The following is a 24,174-nucleotide window of genomic DNA, read 5'->3' as shown; positions in this document are numbered from 1 at the left end:
GCGTAAGGCAGCACAGTGCGCCAGTGCAAGGAAAGTACTGTATTGTATAAAATATGGCACATAGCTGCACTTTCCCTTTAACGCAACGCAGCAAGATGGCTTGCTGCATTGTGTGAAATAATGATAAATATGCCTCTTAATTACTCAGCTCATACTTAATTACAGCCACTTACTACTGACCAGAGCACAACTCCTTGGCTGGATCACCTTGTGAAAATTATACAATGTGTGCAAAACACACTCTACATCTCTCTCCCACAAGTACCTTCCATCCAAGGCCTGTTGTACTAACTAGTGGTTAGTGAAACTATTTTATGAAATAGAGAATAGGCAAAATTCACATATTTTTTAAATCACATGTGCAGCAAAATTAGGTTCCAAACTGACCCGATTTGCTCCTCAAGCAAACCCACGAAATGGCCAAAATATGTAGTTCTGGTATTTTCAGTGAACTACCCAGAGAGAACAACAAGAATGGCCTAAACTCCTCACCACTTGGGCTGTTGGCATTGTTTGTGTAGTTCAAACAGGTAAGTTCTAGGTTTGTGTTATTTTCTTCCTTTATAAGCAGAGTGAATTTCACAGCCTTTCAGTGAAATTTGTTCTCAAATACTGCTGAATAAAACAAAGAAAAATTCACCCAGCACATCTCCTACCCTTGCCTACACGTCACTGAGGACACCGGCTCCTGAAGAGTCCAAAGGAATTGTAGAGAGGAGAGGAAGGTTGTGGAGGCTATGACAAAATGCAGATTATAATATGGGCTTTTATGTAGTACACTTATGTCATAAATGTTAATTGTTAGTTGTTCCCCTTTCAATCCTCATCCTCCTTGTATCTGCACAAATCAGCCAAAGATTACACGTTATAAATTAGGGAGCTATTTAGAATCCCTCTGGTAAAGTGACAAAATGTTCTGCAATAGCAGTATAGGACAACAGCAGAAATTACTGAGAAGTGGGAGAGCAATTTCACACACTTCCATGTAATGTCTGAAAATGTTTCCATAAATTGAAGGATGTCACGTGGGGATGTTGAAGGACGAGACTTAACAATCTTAGCAATGCACTATTCACAAATGTATTAGGCAACATCTAAATACGAATGTAATAGCCATCAGTGATTTGGTGATGATACTATCACCACAGGTATTTTCTATAAATTTTCAGAGGAGAATAAGCATTGCTGCAATTAGAAACAAATCTGAGGCCTGATTGTTCACTTTGACATATTTGCTCTGGTACCGCTAGGCTCTTACAGCACCACATCACCATTGGACGAACGTGTGCTTAAGAGAAATCCTAAAATACAAATAAATACATAAATAATTGAATAAACAAATACATTTACCAGTGGATTTGTAATCTGTCCCCTAAAGCAACAGAGGGCTTTTCACAAATCACATCAGCAGAAGCAGCATTGCTATTTGAATCCTTTCTGCATCTGCTAGCAGGAAGGTAGGAGATAACAAATACAAATGATTGCCCTGCAAATCAGTCCAGGTGTTTTGAGTAGACATAGATAAGTCTTAATCCTATATCCACTGTACCAGCTCAAGCCCTAATTCCAGAATCAGGCGGAAGAGCATCCTTCTCCATAGGCTGAATTTATGGCAACAACTAGGGTTCAAGTGGGAAATTGGAGTCAAACTTCAAGCCCAAATTTGTAACTACTTTCACAACTCTTCATTTACTGAGGCTAGAATGCCCAGTAACAAAGGTCCTCTTTTCCACATGCCGCCATAGTCCTCCCAGTCTTCTCTGATTTCAGCTAATGCAATGGTCTCTCATTCAGTGCGGGACAGATCTAATGTCTTATTGCTCTTCATCAGTTGATGCACCCACTTCCTGCCAAGCTAACAGGTTTTATTTGCAGTTTAATATAAAAGTAGAGATTGAAGCTGTTGCATCAGGTGAAGTAGCTCGATGGCACAATGTTTATATTGAAGACACCAAAGCTGTTGTGTCTCCATAAATCAAAATATTAGACTGTGATATAAAATGTAGCATGAAAAATGTGCCTGCATTTATTTATTCATAAATAGGGGAAACCACTGAAAGGAAGATTAACCCAGACCTACACACTGGAGACGATCATGCAGGATGGATTTAATACCAGTTAATAGATTTAACAAATACAGGGTTGTAAGCCATCAACCGCAAAGCATTCAGCACAGATGGCAACATGGCCTCAGTTCGATTATGTCGGCGAAAACTCAAAAAGGAAACAGACCACCACCAGCTTAATCTTTAAATATCGCTCTAATGTGAGATTTATTCACAATTCTTAAATAAGGTGGAGACAAGGAAGGGCCAAGTTCCTGTGAATATAGATAGAACATGTCTTATGAGGCAAGCCCAGTTGAATTTGATAATCAATCTTAATTGTTGGTTGGCTTCAATTAGATCAAGCAGAGAGTAAGGGTGGGCAACAAAGGTTATGGAGATGCAATTGGAATGCTTTCAGCAGAAGTGACAACATTTCTTTTGGGGACCTTCTCAATGAACTCAGATAAATAAATACAATGAAGGTGAATCGGAGCAAACATTGAAGCCATTGCATCTGTAATACGTTCCTTTCAGTTAACCTGATTATATTTGTAACTGCCCATTGAAGTAAGCTGCTTTTTATTTGGGTCTTAAGAAGAAAGAGTATCAGTGGACAGGCTTACAGCAGATGTGCCTAAGGTTATGTTTGTGGCACGATGTTACAGTCATAGCTGACTCCTATCAATCAACATAAAACTGATGAGCTAAATTCACTTTTTCTAAATCCAAATAAAGCATCATAATTCCAAACAGCTGACCAAAAGGCCAGATTAGTCAGACATTTGGTGACTTAATAATGTGATGCATCAATTGTAAGCTAATAATGTCAAACAGAATATCTATTTAAACTAACCAATGTATTGTATCTTGAAGTCATGATGGGACTAATTTAATCACGACTTGAAAGAATAAAAATTAAACATATCTGGCCTGATGGGTCAACTTAAAGACAAGGTAAACAATACCTACAAATTCCACATTGTCCAACAATTATTGGCTGGACATGACAGAGAGTTTTTTGACTTACAACTTAAGTCATCCAAAATACCTAACAGATGGGAGCCCAGAGCTAGTTGAAATAATAAAAGAGGATTACAAGACTTAAAACTGTTATCAAATTGGGCAACAGTCATTCATAATTAGAGTAATCCTACCTCCAATGAAGGGAAGATCTGTTCTGCTGTAAAATCTGGAATCGAGTGGAATGGTCCTAGTTTTAATAGGGTTCTAGTTTCTAACTAGCTTCCAGTTATAGCTAGAAAATCTATGTTAAGAATAGTCAATAGCTACAAAATCCCAACATTGCTTTTTGGGAGTCGACATCCACTAACATTAACAGTAAAAAGAATAAAACAATTGTTCCTATTACTCAAACCAAAGAAGTACAGCTAGTACCGGAAATCTCAAAAAACTAGAGTGAAACCTAAAGACCCCCAAAATAAAGTATGGTGAGGCGGGTACACTCTTCAGTTCGTGGGCACTGGCAAAGCTGCCTTAAATGATCAAGCTGTCATAGCAACACCTAATTTTTGATTTTGTTGAACACATGGCTGAAGGGTCCAATCGGGATGAAACCGGTCTTGGGTTACTTGTGTTTCAATTCATCCGGACCTGCCTTGGCAATTCAGTCTGAACTATTCCCACAGGAGCAGGACCAAGACTGATTTGCATATGTCTGGGTCTAATCTGAAGTGTCATGATGGGCAAAAGAATGATGGGTTAGAATGCTACACCAAGCAACTGACAATAATGAAACTCATTTCAAGCATTCCATCACCTTTTGTGGCTTGATGTAACACCCTAAGTGACCAAGGGTATGCCCAGATTTGGGTCTATTTACAATTATGTCTCTGGAACCAAACTACACCGACTGAAGAGGCTCAATCAGGAAGAATCGGTCTTGGTATGTTTTGTGCTCCAGTTCATAGGGTACATGGTTTGACAGTTGAGGCTGGACAGTTCCTGTTGGAACAGGACCAAGACTGATTCGTATATGATAGGTCTAATCAGAGGTGTTATGGTGGGCAAAAAGACTGATTGGTTGGAATTCTTTCCTGAGCAATTGTCAGTGGTTAGACTTATTGCAAGAATTCCTCCCATCGCCTTCTTTGTGTTTGATAGAATGCCCTAATTGGCCAAGAGTGTGCCCAGACATAGATCACTTGCCCACAGTTCCAATGGAACCAAGCTACACCCAAAAGAAGAGGCACGATTAGGCTAAAACAGGTCTTGAGTTGCTTTTGTTCTGGTTTGGAGATGGCCTGGCTTGGCAGTTTGGGCTAGACTATTTCTATTGGAGCAGGTCCAAGACTGATTTGCATATGGCTGGGTCTAATACCAGGTGCCATGGTGGTCAAAAGAACAATGGGTTTCAATGCTACCCAAAATTAATGCTAGCGGTTACAATTATATTGTAAGCACTCCTCCCATCACCTTTTGTGCATTGATGCCTAAACACATTCCTGGGATCAGTTGGGGAATACAGAATAATTCTTTTTGTGGAGCAGTGTGATAATCTTCATTTTGTCCTTCATAAAGGATTAAAACAAGATTCTTCCATTAACTTATTGTCTGATACCACCAAATGTCTCACTCTCTCACTCCATAATCCTTGCAAATATTTGCTGATATTTTAGTAAGAAGCGGGCAATCAGATCTAATGACTGTGCCAATGATCTTATGGCAGATGTTAATATTCCACATTGATGCATCTAATCCCTAACAGTTAAGGAGAATGAAGTACTGCATTAATATTTGCAAGAAAATCTCCAAAAATATATCATCAGACATTCCAGCTCTCCAGCTGGTGCCCTAATTTTCTTCATCCTAAATGGGATGAATATCGTCCATGCATCAACTATAGTAAACCTAATGTCATTACCATAACAATCAATATCCTTTACCTCTCATATTGGTAGTATTGGATAAGATCAAATTGGTCAAGATCTTCTCAAAAATGGATTTGAGGGGTTCACATAATCTGATGAGAATAATGAATAGGGATAGATAGAAGACAGCATATAACACAAGATTCAGGCACTTTGATTACCTTGTGATGCCATTCGGTCTGTGGAACATCCCCATCTCATTACAACATTTTGTAAATAACATTTATACAGCAATATAATAAATAGTTGTGGCTACAAAAAAAGATGTCTTATGGGGAAAAGGCAAGTATGCTGGGAGCAGAGGTGAGGAGGCAAAATAGAGAGGAGCATTTACATTGAAAGTAGCATGAAGGGTTTTAGGTTTCAGGGATGGGTAGCGTAAAAGGGTAGTGAGGGGCTGGCAAAGGATCTTTACAGTTCAGGAAAGGGTAGCATTAAGGGTAGTAACTGATTTTTTAAGGATCAGGGAAGAGTTCCAATAAGACGAATTATGAGGTTATTAGATTGAGTTAAAAGTAGCATTAAGGGTAAGTAAGTGTTTTTATGGCCCAGTGAAGAGTAGCATTAAAAGGTAGTAAAGGGCTTGTAGGGTTCAAGGAAGGGTAATGTTAAGGGGTAATAATGGATTTTTTAGTGTTCAGGGAAGAGTACCAAGAAGGGGAATTGTGTGGTTTTTATTTTCAAGGAAGGGTTTGACATTTTTGGAATGGTAATGGGTAATAATGCAGGACACAACATTATTACCGCAACAATTTCAAATCATCTGTAATGTAGGTGACATTTCAAACGTCAGCTTTATTAAACGCAACTGATTAAGACAATGTCCTTTCAAGACTAAAGAAAGCTTTCACATCTGCTTCAATATTTAATCACCCTGTTGTTGAATGCCTGTTCATTGTAAAGTCATATGCTTCTTTACAAGCCCCTGGAGCTTTCTTTCTCGGGCGGATACTGCTACAAGGGCCATCCCAGTAGCCTATTTCCCACAAAAGTTGCCATCTTCAGATATATAAATGACACCATCTATGACCAGGAAGTGCTACCCTTAAAAGAAGCACTGGGACATTGGAGACTTTACTTGGGTGACATATAGCTTTTCCACCTGGACTGATCGTAAGAACTTACGATATTTGAAGTCCATGAAATGTATGAATCCTTGACACACAAGACGGTTGCTTTTTCTCTTCAAGCTTTCATTATAAGATCACATATAGGCCAGGTAAATGACATGGGCAAGTTGATGCCTTGTTCAGACAAGAGGAATAATGGAAAAATGCCCTCAGTCTACCCTCCATTTAGTACTGGCAGAAAAATAGATGAAGATGCAGAAATCTTCTTAAAACAGCTCATGGGAGCATAACAGACTCTCAATTTGTCAGATTGGTTCACATAGAATTTATCAAAGAGGAAAGCTGATAACAGCTTTCTGTGGTTTCAAGATAAGATTTCCTCTGCACATTGGAACTAGAAAGACTCATCATGAAATGGGGGCATTCATCTCCTGTGGCGGGACATCCAGAAATGCAAAAGACCAGAGAATTAAGAACCCAAAAGTTCTATTTGCCAGAATGCCAAAAGATTTCAAATAATAAGTACACCTATGTGCTATTTGTGCTCAGGCCAAGGTACCTCAAAAGAAGTCTGTAGATTTATTACAGCATTTCACACCCACTCAACAACCATGGTCTCAGACCTCTATGGATTTCCTTATAGATTAGCCACCTTCAGAAGGAATGTCATATTAGTAGTCATTGATTATCTCACAAAAACAGCAAGCTGTATTCCTTTTACAAAGATTCACACTTTGCCTTCATTACATACCATTTTTAGTGAAGAAATTGTAATGCCACACAGAATATACATATTATCATAATGATTATGGGTCCCAGTTAAAGTCAGATTTTAGAAGGCATGACTCAAACCCCCAGCTTCCATCCTAAAATGGATAAACAGAGCACTTGCACCAGACCTTGGAACATCACATGCAATACCTCCTGGTGCACTATTCAGAACAGCAGGTAAAATTGATCCCTATTGTAGAGTTTTAATACAACACTACTTTCCACACTTTGTCATTACCCTTTGAATTGATGATCTGACTTTCACCATGCCACCTGTCTTTTCCTTACCTCTGGTTCTTTCTGTACTGGCTTTACTTCAGGATCTTTATACCAAAAGGGGATGAAGGGGAAGGTGCAACCTTAAAGGATAAAATCCTTACGTACAATATCACACCCAGAGTACCCAATGGCTATTTTAAATAACTGAACGTAAATGGCCATGGTGTAATCAACTGTGTAAAAAGTCATATTTTGAAGGATGAGTACCCTCATCCACCCAAAGCTGGCATGCTTCATCATAGGGTACCCCCTCGCGCTCAAGACTCTTATCTTCAGAGTAGGCTACAATACTACTACGCAGGAGGGCACATTTTGACGTTACTCCTGGTAATGTACCTATGGTGAAGATGGTGTAAAAAGGGCAACATTACCTAAGTGTTTCTGTATGATGATAGGGAGATAATTTGAGGTTCCTTATTTACAGAGACCTATGACTGCTAAAAAATACCACACTATGGACAAAATGTTTTAATTATCCTCCTTATGAGGTATAGTTAAAAATAAATGGGGACCACTACAAGGGATTGAATTGTTCAATCATCTTTGGTTCTTGGGCAAGTTTCACGGTTTACCTGTGGGCTAATTACATGGGCGCAGCATTTATGACTCGTCTCACTTGTGTGTATGTACACTGAGTTTACATCCCATGCAATACTTACCTTATTCCTATGTCTTTGTCTGACTACAGCTGTGATGCTGCAATTGTGTGATGATGTGCCGTCTGTAATCTAAGAATCCAGTAACATTCTTCCACCAACAAAACTGCTGGCATGAGTGTCTCTCTTTTCCACCCACCTTTTGCCTTTAGCTCTCAATTTCCTTCACAGTTCTGAAGATTAGATACAGGCAGTGGAGTCAACTAATAAAGAGAGTTGGTGGGATTGACATTGCAATTCAGGAACCAATTATAAAGGCTCATGACAACAAGGTTAAAAATTGCGAAATGTGCTCTATGTGGCAAGGTACAACAAATATAACAAACAATTACAAAGCCTTTAATATGTGGGTGCAAATCTTTTGGCGTTTCCAGTGCTTGATTACTCTGCTATGGTTCATGGCCAAAACCATTTTGATATGGTGCCCATGCATTCACATGCATGTGCACGCACTAGTGACCAGATTTAAATATGTTTTGTTTTAATTCAATAAGAACATTCCAAGATTACTGGCCATATGTCTGAATTCATGTGCATACAAAGGTGCCCATCTAGGAATGATTTTTATTTTATTTTGTCAAAGATGGCTGCCCTTGTATAAGCACGGACGCTCATACAGAAGCAGCCATTTAGAATGCTTTTTGTTAAAGTATAACAAAAATCATTCCAAGATGGCTTCTTACATGCACATGCAAGGGTGGCTATCTTGTAATGACCTTTGTTATACTTTAGTAGTATTAATTTATTGTTCCATGATGGCAAATTGCCATTTTGGAACTCTAAATTGTTTAAAAAAAAGAATGTGCTGGAAGGGAGCAGTCCAGTAGCAATATGAAAAAAAAGGATGTACACTTTAAAAATAAAAATGGCTGACAAGAAAGGGAAAAGCTGAGGAGCATTTGTTGAGCAGTTAGGCAAGAGAGTGAGTGGATGAGAAAGAGGAGGGGCAGAAGGAGCGGGAGAGCACCAGTTGACTGAACAAGAGACTTTTTCTAATGGTAGAGCTCTGCCCTTTTTTCGTCTGCTCCCATCAAGCCATAAAACTCAAATGACCAGAGTAAAATGACAAACAAATCCCTGACATCATACATGGAGGAATACACTTTAAAAATAATGAAAACTGGGACTAAAGCAGTACTCAACGGGGAGGGCCAATCAAGATCAAGATTCGTATGACAGTGAGTGGCCATATATAGCTGTGAGACACTGTTTTTTAACAAGTCCAGTTTAACTGTATATTGTTGTTAAACATTAGCACACACTGTTTTGAGGTATTTTCTTGCAATTTTAGATTTTAATTGTTTTTATTCCTGAGGCTTTTTAAGATTTTACTTACTGCGCTGTGACGCCTGTTTCCTCGCTTGCCATTTTACGGGGCCTGCTTTCCGTTCCACCTCCGCCTATGCTGATTTTTTGGAGAAAGCATTCCGGCCCATTTCCGGCTAGGAGGCTGGTTAGTGTTCTAGTCTTTTCATCATTCGCGGCCATAAGACCGATGCTGGGACGGACGCTCAGCGGACGTGCTGCTGGGGTGCCGAAGGCGCGCCTAAGGCAAGCCAATCCACGCCTGTCCGCGCATGGCTGTCGCCAGGAGCCAAGACCCCTGGCATTTTTAAGGTAAAAAATAAGGCTACTTATCGTTATCTCAACAGCTACCTTACACCAAATAAGAGTACAAAATAAGACTAGTCTAACACAACAACTCCAATGCACTAATAGCTACCCACATATACTAGAGGGCCTTGTGGCCTGTTATAATTTCCACATCCAATGTAACCACGATCCAGAGAACTGCATAGGGAAGGATCCCTCCTCCACCACAACTGAGTATGAGCTAAAAAGCTTCCTCTGCAATGTAAGGTCACTACCTAAGCATGCAACAGAAATATGGGACGCAATTACTTCCGCATCTCCGGATATCTGTTTTCTAACAGATACATGGCTAAATCCCTCTAATCTCCCAGCTATCCCGGTAGCTGATAATTATGAACTTATTAAACTTGATCAAGGTTTGAAAATGGGTGGAGGTATCGCCATAGTTTTTAAAAACACGGTCAATGTGAGTTGGATTTCAACTATTCTCTCAGACTCCATGGAGTCAGGTATTTTTAAAATAAAAGTCTCAGAAACTGATAGTTGGAATGGAGCCTTGATTTACCACCCCCCTGGGTCTAAGACTAACTTTCGTCGACAGCTGGTGGAAAAAATAGCCACGTATGTCCTAGCTTCCAAGAAATTTCTTCTTCTAGGCAACTTTAATTTCCATGGGTAGGACCTCGCCAACCTGGAAGTAAATCAAATCAGGTCAAAATCAGGTGTTTGTTAAGCTCAATTACAGGTGCTGGGAGATGTGGCAGTGGCTTGGCAGGTTGAGGAACAGTCTTGCGGCGGCGTTTTGGATGTTCTGTAGCTTGTGGGTGAGGTTTTTGTTTATTCCGGCATAGAGTGCATTGCCGTAGTCGAGTCTGCTTGTGACCAGGGCGTGAGTGACGGTCTTTCTGTGTTCGAGGGGAATCCAATTGAAGGTCTTACGTAAGAGGCGGAGGGTGTGGAAGCAGGAGGATGAGACGGAGTTAATCTGGCGGTCCATTTTGAGCTCTGAGTCCAGGATGATTCTCAGGCTGCATGCGTGGTCCGTGGGGGTGGGCAAGTTTCCGAGGGTGGGAGGCCACCAGGTGTCATTCCAGGCATCTGGATTTGGGTCCATGATGAGTACTTCCGTTTTGTTTGTGTTTAGTTGTAGGCAGCTGTTTTTCATCCATTTGGCGATGGCTTCCATGCCTTCTCAAAAGTTGTGTCTGGCGGTGTTGGGTTTGTTGGATAGGGAGAGGATGAGTTGGGTGTCGACTGCATATGACACAATATTGAGCCCGTAGGTTCTGATGATGGGGGCGAGCGGAGCCATGTAGACGTTAAAGAGCGTAGGGCTGAGGGAGGACCCCTGGGGGACTCCGTAGGTGGTAGGTGTAGAGTCTGAGAGGAAAGGGGGGAGTTTGACCCGCTGCGTTCTGCCGGAGAGGAAGGAGCTGATCCAGTCGAGGGCCTTGTCTTGGATCCCTGCTTCGTGGAGTCTGCATATTAGGGTGCGGTGAGAGACTGTGTCGAACGCCGCTGAGATCTCGAGGAGGATGCGGGCTGCTGTTTCTCCTTTGTCCAGTAAGGTACGGATGTCAGCTGTTGTGGCAAGGAGGGCGGTTTCCCTACTGTGATTTTTTCTGAAGCCGGATTGGGAGGAGTCGAGGATGTTGTGCTTTTCGATGAATGTGGCGAGTTGGCTGTTGATGGCTTTCTCAAGGACTTTGACTGGGAAGGAGAGCAGGGAGATGGGTCTGTAGTTTTTGAGGTCGGTGGGGTCCGCCATGGGTTTCTAGAGGAGGAGGTTGATCTCAGCGTGTTTCCAGTCGTCAGAGAACGAGGCGGTTCCCAGGGAGCAGTTGATGGTGTGGCAGAGCATAGGTGCAATGGTGTTGGTGGCACTGTTGAAAATGTGGTGGAGGTAGGTGTCTGTGGGGGCCCTGGAGTGGATTGACTTCATCGTCTTCAGTGTGTCTTCGGTGGTGAGGGCTGTCCAGTTGTCGATCGCTGGCTTCAGGGTGTTGGGTGGTTAGTGAGGGTTCAGTGTGTTGGTTGTTTTTGGCAAAGTTGTCATAGATGCTCTTGATTTTGTGGTGGAAAAAGGTGCTGAGTTTGTCGCAGAGGTCTTGTGAGGGAGGGATGTCGCTGGTCTCGCTGGTGGGTTGGGCAAAGTCCTTGATGATGTCGAAGAGTTCTTTGCTGTTGTGTGCATGAGTGGAGATTCTGTCTTCAATCGCTTTTTTCCTCGTTTTTCTGAGGAGTTGGTGGTGGGCTTTGGAGGCGGCTCTGAAGTTGTTGTGGGCTTCTGTGGATTTGGTGTTCCTCCAGGCCTTTTCGAGGCGGCGGCAAGTGCGTCTGGACTCTCGAAGTTCGATGGTGAACCATCTAGCTTTCTTGGCGTGGGTGTTGTTGTTTTTGTTGAGGGGGGCTATGGTGTTAGCTCTGTCGGAGATCCATCTGTGCAGGCGGTGGTGGATTTGTGAACTATGGCAATTCCTCCTCCAGGGCGGGTGGGGCGGAAGTAATGAAGCTATTAATGGACCTAGAGACACTAGCACTCTCCCAAAAAATTAGAGGTCCCACAAATATAGCTGGCCAATCACTTGACTTATTGTTCTCCAACATTGACTGTTTGGATTGTAAGATAACACTACCTTTCATGTGGACCAATCATCATCTAATCCCTTTTGATGTTCAGTCCCTTCAACCTCTGTCTAAAACTAGGAACAGTAGACCGTTAGGTGATACCTATAGACCATGGCATAAACTCACTGTAGAAACCTTTCAGGAAGCTTTCAATCTGAGCTTGCCACAAAACAATCAAAGGGTCTCAGAACTATTGGAGTCTTTTAACTCTGCTTTAACAGTAGCATTGGATGCAACCGTCCCCCATAAAAACTACCATTCTACCCTTCACCAAACTTCAGCCTCCTGGTTCTCACCAGAGTTAAAAATAGACAAACCAAAAGGCAAGAATATAGAGACTCGCTGGCGTAAAAGGAAAGGACCCCAAGAAAAGTATCTGTTTAAACAAGCTTTGTCCTGTTACCACCACATCATCAAATCAGCCAGGCGTAGTTGTATTATCAATCTTATTGACCAGGCAGGCAACTCCTATACAGTCCTTTTTTAATATAGTTCATAACTTTATTACTTCACAGGTGTGCTCTCAGTCTCTTTCTGATTCTCAGAATCTCTGCGATTCTTTAGCCAAAATCTTTCAGGATAAAACCTCTCACATTTATTCGAAATTTCACATTGTCCCCCACCACGATGCTGGCCCTACCTCTAAGGCTAAGCAGACAACGACTACTTCTCATCTCTAGATAGTTTTGAGCCTTTCACTGAGGACGAAATTCATAGTTCTTTGGTATTAGCAAAGTCTGCCCCCCTCTTGGATACTTGCCCAGCCCTAATAATGTTCTACTGGCAACTCTTTGTGCCCCAGGGATTTTAGAGATTTCTAACGGTTCAATCAAGACAGGTACTATTCTGCCAGATTGGAAGACGGCCTGCGTACGTCTCATTCTAAAGAAACCCACGTTGGATCAAAAATCGTTAAGTATCTATTGCCGTATAGCTCTGTTACCTCTTTTGGGCAAACAGCTTGAAGGTCTTATTAATAAACAACTAAGTTCCTGTCTTGAACGTAATCATATCCTTGATCCCTCCCAATTTGGCTTCAGCCCAGGCCATAGCACAGAGACGGCGCTCTGGGCAGTGACTGATTCTCTGCGCCTGAAAGTGGATGCAGGAAACCCAGTGATACTTGTATTATTAGACCTTTCCTCAGCGTTTGACACCATTCCCACATGAGGCTGATGGAAAGGCTAAAAAAAATTGTCATCCAGGGCTTGGCACTAAAATGGCTCCACCATTTTTGGACAGACAGACATCAAACTGTCATTTTGGGTCCCTATTCCTCACGTAAGCAATCTTAGACAAGGGTGTGCTGCAGCGCTCATGTCTAAGCTCTACCCTGTTTAATATCTTTATGGCTCCTTTGGCTGGGAATGCAGAGCAATTTGGCTTTGATATAATCTCATACGCGGATGACACCCAGCTGATGTTTACACCAGGCCATGATCTGGTGGCGGAAAAAGAAAGTTTTTCCTCAGGCATGTTAGCCATCTCAGACTGGATGAATGAGAACTATCTCCAGCTGAATGCAGATAAGACTGAGATCATGCTGTTTGGCAAAGTCCCTTCTATCTGGGCAGATGACTGGTGGCCTTATCAACTGGGTGGCACTCCAGTGCCCAAGCATGAAGTACAGAATTTAGGGATAAAACTGGACCAAGCCTTAACAATGAGAGAGCACATTTTGGCCACCATTGGCTAATGTTACCACAACCTACGCCTAGTACGCAGAATGTTCTACTACCTTCCTATTTCTGCCCGTAGAACTCTTGTTCCTGTCAGAAGTCAGTGAAACGCTGATCTCTAAACTTCAGGCCATTCAAAATCCGGCAGCCAGGCTTGTGCTTAACTGCCTTTCTGGCACTTCTTCGGAACCTCTGCTGAAAGAACTACACTGGTTGCCTGTGAAGAAACGCTCTTATTTTAAAATCAGCTGTCTCACATATAATGCCTTAAGGGTCAAAGGCCCGCTTTATCTTTGTAAAAGAATAGAAGCCTATGCACCATGCCGTAATCTAAGATGTGGCTCAAAAGCCCTGCTTTGGGTCCCCCACATTTGTTTAACACGTAGTGGTGGAATGGCATTCTCCTATCTCGCCCCGTGTACTGGAACAAGCTTCCTCTTCACGTCCGTTCCTGTCCAAATTACTGTACATTTAGGAAACTACTCAAAGCCCACTTATTTTATTCACCCACTCCGGCTCTTGATTTTGTTCCGCAACAGTGCCGAGATGACCTAGGGTGAATTGTGCGCTATATTAAGTCAAATTAACAATAACAATAACAATGAACTGATAGCGAAATCTTCAAATGAATAACAGGGATAGAACTAAGTAAGCCAATAGCAGTAAGTGGCAGAACCAAAGCTCCTTGTATGTATATTGTGTACAAAAGTTTTTCAACAACAACTGAAGCTGTCTGTATGCACTTGTTTTTTATTTTGAATAGTGCTTATTAATTTTTTTAATTCAACACTCTCTGCCTGTTAGGCAGTGGAATGTATACATAACATGCCATGACAACTGTATGCAATATAACAATCTCCAAATTTGTCACATTTGTCACATATTTATAACTGTTAGCTTTTCCATTACAGTCTACTGCAACCCTATAAAACACTGCTAACTTAAGTTATAACCCACTTGCAATCGTTGTGTGCTGTTTGAGATTGCTGGACGAACCTATGGAGCTAATTACATTTGTGTATTCAGTGTGTTGTGGTTTACCGGGTTATGGGCATTGGGTTCGGACCGATGATGTTTATGTATGGGGGAGATTAATCGACAGTGTGAGCATTTAGACATATGAATATAAGAATATGACGAGTCTGCACTTTACATCCTGGTTTAGGTTAGGGGGGAGGAAGTGAGAGGGGAATGGGAGGAGAGGTGTAAGGTGTTGGGTTGGATCCGCAATGTTTGGGGCCATCTGGAAGAGTATATCAGTTGTCGTAGAGAGTTGGATTGGTCTTGTGAGAATCCAGTGCTGTGTTTGGTTTGATTCTATGTATGTATGTCTCTAGACTGAATTTTTGCCAGTCTAGAGAATTAGGATGTGTGGAGCGTTTTTGAGTGTTGTCTTGTGTCAAGCTGTCTGTATGCACTCAATAAGGCTTTGCTTTAACATATATCTATGATTGCTATCTGCTACTTAGGCAATGTAGTAGTCGACAAAACAGAGGGACATATTTAGGGGCACTCATCAAAAATCATTTAAAACGTCTCCAGTTAAATTAGATTACCTGCTTTAAACAACTCGCAGGTGCCATTGATGAAACCTATAGTTTTGAAAAAGAATGGAATCACGTAAAATATGTGTACACTAAATACACCCATAAATAATAGACACATTATTATCATTACTATTATTATTGACTTTTCTAAAATATTTTTGATGAATGCCATCTATATGTGTGCTTCTGCAACTTGACTGCAATTATTTCACCTAGCTGGAAAATTCTGGGGAACAGATGGAAATAAATGACGTAGGACAAATGCCCAATGGAGCTAGGTTGCTCATGAAATGAATCTGCAAACTGCTCAGTAGTTTCATCCACAGGGGTGTTATGAATTTCTCACTGATGAAAAAATACTTTCAGGGCAGGTATTAGGTGAAACCGCACCTGACGGTGGCCTCTGGGGGTGCTCTGTGTAGAAATAACTTATGGGTTTAAAAGTCCCTGCTGCAGAGTTCTTTGTTTGTGCAGCAGTTTTGAGTCAACAATGAAAATGTCAAGATAACGCTGGTGATCAATGTTCCTACCGGAGAGAGATGAAGTTTTGTCTAATAGCAGTTTTGACTCATCATAAAGTAGCCCAGGAAATTAAAATGCCTGCTGACCATGCAGATTACAGACTGATTTTATGTTGATAGCTCAGTGGATTACTACTTTTATCACAGAAATCCTTTTACTTCTTGCAGTTCATAAGTTACAATCCTAATATAGCACAGTGACCACATATGAGCTGTCATCAAAGAGCTGCATGCAATCTGCATGATATAGGTTATAATGTTATGTTATTCCCCTAGCATTTCATTATACTAATGGTGCTAATAGGGGTTTATTTGGGAAACAACAGTTACAACGCAACTTTTACAACGGATTACTTTTACAACGCTACTATTACAACGCAGGATCTTTTACAACGACTGCCTTTACAACGCATGGCATTACATAGCAGATGCTATTACAACGCATGCCATTACAACGTAAGTATAGGTAAGCTTATCTTTTTTTAATCATCTATTTAATTTGGGTTTAGGGGTATAGGGGTATTTTAAGGGTTCAGGGCTAGGTTTAGGATATGGGGTACAGGGGTATTTTTAGGTTTCAGGGCTAGGTTTGGGTTTTGGGGTACAAGGGTATTTTTAGGTTTCAGGGCTAGGTTTGGGTTTTGGGTCACAGGGGTATTTTTAGGTTTCAGGGCTAGGTTTGGGTTTTGGGGTACAGGGGTATTTTTAGGTTTCAGGGCTAGGTATGGGTTATGGGGTACAGGGGTATGTTTAGGTTTCAGGGCTAGGTATGGGTTTTGGGGTACAGGGGTATTTTTAGGTTTCAGGGCTAGGTTTGGGTTTTGGGGTACAGCGGTATTTTAAGGTTTCAGGGCTAGGTATGGGGTTTGGGGTACAGGGGTATTTTTAGGTTTCAGGGCTAGGTATGGGTTTTGGGGTACAGGGGTATTTTTAGGTTTCAGGGCTAGGTATGGGTTTTGGGGTACAGGGGTATTTTTAGGTTTCAGGGCTAGGTTTGGGTTTTGGGGTACAGGGGTATTTTTAGGTTTCAGGGCTAGGTTTGGGTTTTGGGGTACAGGGGTATTTTTAGGTTTCAGGGCTAGGTTTGGGTTTTGGGGTACAGGGGTATTTTTAGGTTTTAGGGCTAGGTTTTGGTTTTGGGGTACAGGGGTATTTTTAGGTTTCAGGGCTAGGTTTGGGTTTTGGGGTACAGGGGTATTTTTAGGTTTCAGGGCTAGGTTTGGGTTTTGGGGTACAGGGGTATTTTTAGGTTTCAGGGCTAGGTTTGGGTTTTGGGGTACAGGGGTATTTTTAGGTTTCAGGGCTAGGTTTGGGTTTTGGGGTACAGGGGTATTTTAAGGGTTCAGGGCTAGGTTTGGGTTTTGGGGTACAGGGGTATTTCAAGGGTTCAGGGCTAGGTTTGGGTTTTGGGGTACGGGGTATTTTAAGGGTTCCTTTTAAAAAAAATAACTTAAAAAAATTACTTAAATTAAAAAAATTAAATAAATAAATTAAATTATTATTACTTACTATATATTTTAAAATGATATACTTACCTATACTTACGTTGTAATTGCATGCATTGTAATAGCATCTGCTATGTAATGACATGCGTTGTAAAGGTAGTCGTTGTAAATGATCCTGCGTTGTAAAATTCGCGTTGTAGTGGTATGCGATGTAAAAGTTCCCGTTGTAACGTCATACATTCGTTTATTTGTGTAGAAACACATTTATATTAGTAAAGCTAACCCCAACCACTATGGTATGTTTTAAATCCCCAGTTTGTATTTTCTCCAGAGCAGACACTTCTAAAAACATACTACCTACTAGTATAGATGACATGTGATTCCTACACCTGGCCCTATATAATATTTCCTATAGACTGATTTACACAGGTATGATTCATTGTCTCTGCATAATGTATTTGATGTAAACTACTCTACACTGGTATGAGTAGTGCTATAAAAACAACTTAAATGCCTCTGGGAGTAGGGCTATGGAGAGATGAGGAGCTCTGTTGGAGGGTGATAGTGAAGGAAACATTGGAGAAGGGGGTGGTGGGGGGCATCAAAAAAGATTAGCGCACCAGGCACTGTAGTGTTGTCAGACTATGTGCACTAGGACTCTAGTGGTTCTGGATGGACTCAATCGAGGGATTATGTAACATGCTGGGAGGTGTTAAGATGTAGTCGTTAATGGTTATGACACAATCAGAGTGCAGTGTTTCATCGCATGCTGAGGAATAGAGACATCTGGTACAGGGCTTAGTGTGTGGCGTAGTCATTTGCATGCTCCCGGGCTGGGGAGGATGCTACAAATGGCAATGATAGGTGACACGTGCCCTGAAGATGGAAAACTGCTCTCCCTGAGAGTTTACAATAACACAGCAAACTGATTGTGCATGCTACATGTGCCCAAATCAATGAGAAGTACTTCAAAGTTGGCATATGTTGAGTCGACGCCCAGCTCCAGCCCATATACAGCCTTTGAAGAATTTAAAGGCCTAACAGAGGACCACAATCAAAAAGCCTGGCAAGAATCTGATGGCAAGGCTGAAAAAAGAAATACTACATTGCACCTTAACACAGAGCCAGTATCCATGTAAAGCAAACCCTAAAAGCACTGATAACCAGGTATGAAAGTACAAATGTACCTACTAGCATGCGTGACAGAAGTACAACACAACCTGAAATTGGGTGTGATGACCAGGCCTGGCTGAGCTGCCAATACATGCACAATGGAAGTGGCTCCTAGTGCACTGAAAGTCATTGCAATAGTGAAATTTCTCAATGGCTGCAGAGAAGAGCACAAAGTATGATGCAGTTGTGTTTCTGAAACGGCCATTCAACACCGCCAAGAAGCAGAATATTGGCTCCTGGTGGACTTCATAGATGCCCTAGAAGAAGTAGATGATAAGAAAATTAGTAAGCATTTGAAGAACCTTGCTGGTGACTAAGTAAAAGGGATGTATGACGTTACAACGCATACTTTAACAACGACTACCATTACAAAAAAAAATTTACAACGCAAAAACTTTTACAACGCATACCATTACAACGCAAGATTTTACAACGCAAGTACCTTTACAACGCATACCATTACAACGTAAATATTGGTAAGTATATCATATTTTTTTTTATTTAAATTATTTTAAATTATTAAAATATAATTAAATTGTATGTAATTTTATTTAATTAATTTAATTTAAATATAATTTTAATTTATTTTTACAAATTAACCCTGTACCCCAAAAACCCATAACTGACCCTGAACCCTAAACATATTTTTTTTAATTTAAATTATTAAAATATAAATAATTTTTATTTAATTACATTTAATTAATTTAATTTAAATATAATTTTATTTTATTTTTACAAATTAACCCTGTACCCCAAAAACTGAAAACTGACCCTGAACCCTAAAAATACCCCTTTACCCAAAAACTGAAAACTGACCCTGAACCCTAAAAATACCCCTTTACCCAAAAACTGAAAACTGACCCTGAACCCTAAAAATACCCCTTTACCCAAAAACTGAAAACTTACCCTGAACCCTAAAAATACCCCTTTACCCAAAAACTGAAAACTGACCCTGAACCCTAAAAATACCCCTTTACCCAAAAACTGAAAACTGACCCTGAACCCTAAAAATACCCCTTTACCCAAAAACTGAAAACTGACCCTGAACCCTAAAAATACCCTTTTACCCAAAAACTGAAAACTGACCCTGAACCCTAAAAATACCCCTTTACCCAAAAACTGAAAACTGACCCTGAACCCTAAAAATACCCTTTTACCCAAAAACCCAAACATATAATATTTTAAAAATAATTATATACTTACCAATACTTACGTTGTAATGGTATGCGTTGTAAAAGTACTTGCGTTGTAAAATCCTGCGTTGTAATGGTATGCGTTGTAAAAGTTTTTGCGTTGTAAAAGTTTCGTTGTAATGGTAGTTCGTTGTAAAAGTTGCGTTGTAAATGTTGTTTCCCAGTAAAAGACGTGATGAATAAACTCTTGCAGACTGATGAAATTTCGTACCGTTAGAGCAAAGTATTGAGTACCAAGTTCAATGAGATACTGAATGTTGACTATGAAAGGTAAATTTTCAATTAAGCAAAACAACGAGGGATGAGTTTGTTGAAACACTTGAGTGCTTATCAAACACAGCAAGCTTAGTGAATTTAATGAAGAAGCCAGATGCCTCAAAGTCATCAATGGCTGTCTTTAAGACTCTTTTCAGAAGACGCATGTTAAGAGAGACGCTCAGTTTAGAGAAAGTGATAATAGATTCAAGGGCCGAGTAAAGAGCAGATCGACCAGCTGCTGATATGGAAGCTGGAACAGCGAAAAATGAATCAGCGTTGGTCATGAAAAGCAAGCACAAGTACAAGGTAGATGGATGCAGGTTGACATCTCCAAAGATGCAAAACTTATATTTCCGATGTGGGTTTTCATTTTTCCATGAAGGCAAATGTCCGGCCATAGGACAGATGTGCAACGGTTGTGGGAAAGAAAACCATTTCATAGCAGTTTGCAAATCAAAAGAGAAAGCAAATACATCACAGCGAGAAGAGAAAATGGACACCAGAAGGTTCCAGAAGTGTTCTTGCCACACCCACAAAGTGAAAAAGCAACATCAGTTGCAACAAGTAGAAACCAGACAAAGTCGATCATTGTCAAGTTCATTCTACAAAGCCCCTTTAACGTCATTATCAAGCACCAGTGAAGAAGATGGATGCACAATGATGGCATTGACCGAGGACAAACAGACACATGTAGGTTTGACTGCTTGCCATGAAGAACAAAAGACAAAAGCAAACTACCAAACAAAACAACTGAAATTTCTTCGTTGTGCTGTGCTGAGGGGCCAATCTTCCGGACCACAGTGCTTGTTCCTTTTTCCTCCGTGGACGCTAGCCCATTCCTTGCGGCCCCCACTTCACGGGTGCCGCTCGAGTGTAAAGACTTTGGAGCAGGGCCTTGGGAGGACTCGTACCGGACATTAGCGGGACTGCGAGGACCAGCAGGCAGTGCGCAGCTCAATCTGCCGCAGCTGGTCCTCTTCCCGCTACCATCCCCCGCACTGATTTAAGGACCGGGTTTTCATCACCTCATCAGATTTCTTCGTTGTGCTGTGCTGAGGGGCCAATCTTCCGGACCACAGTGCTTGTTCCTTTTTCCTCCGTGGATGCTAGCCCATTCCTTGCGGCCCCCGTTTCGCGGGAGCCGCTCGAGTGTAAAGACTTTGGAGCAGGGCCTTGGGAGGACTTGTACCGGACATTAGCGGGACTGCGAGGACCAGCAGGCAGTGCGCAGCTCAATCTGCCGCAGCTGGTCCTCTTCCCGCTACCATCCCCCGCACTGATATAAGGAACTAGGGGCTCGCGCACGCGGGACGCGCGCGGGTCAAAGCCCGGGGCTAAGCTCGGGCAAAGGGCGGGCCCTCTTAGGCCCTCAGAGGCCAGAAGAGCCCGGACCGGACCCCCTCTTAGCTGTGCAATCTTAGGAGAGGTAGGAGGACCTCCGGTCCGTGTTTCCTGTCTGTTAGCTGCCTGATCCGTTTAAGATCTTGGCAAGATATTGTGTAACAATCGCATCCGGTGGATTGCGAGCCTTCATTGTGGTTTGTATTTATATGACTGCTATCGAGAGATTTTAACTCATAGTGGTAAGTTGATATAATGTCTTCACCTATGCCAATTTCAACGTCCTTAGTGGGAGGAGGAGTAACACAAGGGACCCTAGATAATTATTTTATTAGGGCCACAAGAGGTACGTACAGGGATATTGCTCTTGCTGAACGACGGGCTGAGCGACGTCGTTCGGTTGAGCTAATTAAGAACAAACGTTCCTCTTTGGGTCCGTTACAGTTAGCCTTGTCTCCGCTCCCCAGTATTAATAGTGAAAGTAAGGACGCTGAAGATCCCCTTGAAGATAGCACTCCTTTACTCCTACAAGACATTACTTCTTCTCTTCCCGTTATAAATAATGATTTGCTTATAAATCTCTCTGTATCCTCAGGCAAGAAGACGCAAGAGGCGGAAGTTTTGGCAACCACACCTATATCACCTATGGATTCTTCCTCCCTTTTACTGGATACAACTGGTATTGCTCTACTGGGAAGTATTGAAAAATTAGTTAGGTCTATCACACTGCCCTTGGTAGAGAGACTACAAATAATAGGGCAACAATTGGAAAATTTAGAACAGGCAATTAAGGAACTTAAAGAAGGAACTAGGAGTGTTTTAGTTCCCCCACTACTGACCACAACTACTATATTGCCCCCAAATATTACTGATCAAATGGTGAATAAAACTATTAACCAGACTAAGTTGCAAAATCCAAAACCAGTTCCCTCCAAAACATTGAGGCCAAAGGGGAAAAACAGTGATAAGTTGGTACAGGAGGATCAACAGACTAATACCCCGGGTAATTCCCACAAATCCTTCAGAAAGGAAACTCCAGTGAAGCCACCCACATTTAAAAAGCCAAACATTGAACTACCTCCAGAAGCAGTCCCACTAGTGGTGGTGCTCACTGGAGTTCCGGTATTGGAGGATGGAAATGATAGTAAAAGCGAAAACCAAATTCAATTAAAAAATAAAGTTATATTTTGGCTTTAAAAAAATCGCCCTCTTCCCCCAAATGTGAACGGTGAGATTCTATATGTTAGGCACCTTCCTTGGTTAGGGCCCAGCAAAAAGAATATCACGGGGGATGTCATTGTAATAAACTTTAGAGACACAAAGGCAGTCAGTTACATTTTAGATTGGTTTCCCCCCACTGACAGTAATTTAATTACACCCCGCAAATTGACATATTTTTACCCTAGAAATATGATAACCCTCTCAAATCCTAGCCAGTAGGCCTACTATCAGGATGATGTCATCAGACCCTTACTTCACCGAGAGACCAACTATTTCAGGCCTCAACTGGACTCACGAGCAAATTACCCTAGGCCTTTATCCCAATGTCAGGATGCTTCCTACAGGTTTCAACCGATACAGCAGGAAGATCATCACAGAAATACACCCTACTATCAGAACAACTATACTAACCTTCCAGGTAATTATTATTCCTCACTCTGGAGTAATTCCTCTATACAGGAGGGGAGATCTAATTACCATCCGATAATAAGACAATTTTTTATTCCCACACAAAATCGCTTTAATATTCTGTCAGGTTTATATGACATTGGATGCCCATTACTTACTCCAACTCTCGAGGATAATTTTGATTTACTCCCTCCAGCTAAATTAAGAACACCTCTAAAAGTACTTCCATTGGAGGATCACTGTGGCAGACTCTCTTCCACCAGTGAAGGTCCAATGGAGGATACAGATATTATTGTTTTGACAGAAAGCCCAAGGACTATAATATAGGATGCTTCCCCATTATTACAGGGACACAATATGGTTACTTTAGCCCCACCTACTACCCTGATTCTTTCTATCCTATTTTGGAATATCGCGGGTCTCCGCTCTAAAGTTGACCAACCGAACTGGCTAGAAACAATCAGAAAACATATCATAATATGCTGCCAGGAAACATGGTCAGTAACCACAATTCACCTTCAGGGGTATAGATTGTTTCATAGAAGCGCACGTCCATCATTTGCCGGTAGACCTAAGGGAGGTTTAGCAGTTTATGTATCCAATACCCTTATATTTGAGAAATTGGTAGAAATTTCTACTGATGAGAACTATCAGCTAATTAAATTCTCAGTAAATCAAGGGTATACATATTTCCTGTTAAATTTCTATAATAATCTTCCACCATCCGATTTTGAGAAAGTCCTAAATAGGATAACTTCTGTTTTAGATGAGCACCGGAATAAATGTTCTTCTCTTTCTTTTAAATTAATTTGGGGCGGCGACTTCAATATTGCTTTATGTAAAGACTATATTAACTCAAACTGTGGAGTTGTAGATGAGGAGGGGGTTTCCATAATGCACTTCGCACACTCCAGTGCTGGGAATATCTTAAGTGAAAAGCTTTTTACCCTAGGACTGGGGTTTGCGAATGAACTTGTTGAACTCCCAATTGATTTTTCCCCCACCTTTCATGGCAGGGGCTGTAACACCACAATTGATTTTATTTTGATTTCCTATCACTTGAAGGAGGAATTGATTACATTTAATACTGGCAACGACATTAGTCGTGATCATTTTCCTAATAGTGTTACTATTTTAGTGCCTACAGGGCGTGATCTTACAGGTATCCCTGGATTGTTAAACCAAAAAGCCCTGTCCTTAAACAAAATTAACGGTAATTCGCTAAAATGGGCCAGAGTAGGCCCGGATGTTAACACATCTAATGTGGTTTTCAAAGCACTTCCTATGTTGGAAACATGCCTAAATTTGCACTCCACTGTTGATGATATTTTGAGTAGTTTTATTAATATTGCTAAAGTAATTAGCAAGGAGCTGCTCTGCAAACAAAAGCAGACTGGTTCCCAGGATAATGGGTGGATCAATTCGGAATGTCACAGAGCACTTTCGAACTTAAAA

The sequence above is a fragment of the Lissotriton helveticus genome, chromosome 8 (assembly GCF_964261635.1).
Source record: "Lissotriton helveticus chromosome 8, aLisHel1.1, whole genome shotgun sequence".
NCBI classification, from domain to species: Eukaryota; Metazoa; Chordata; class Amphibia; order Caudata; family Salamandridae; genus Lissotriton; species Lissotriton helveticus.
Note: the sequence above shows the minus strand (reverse complement) of the source record.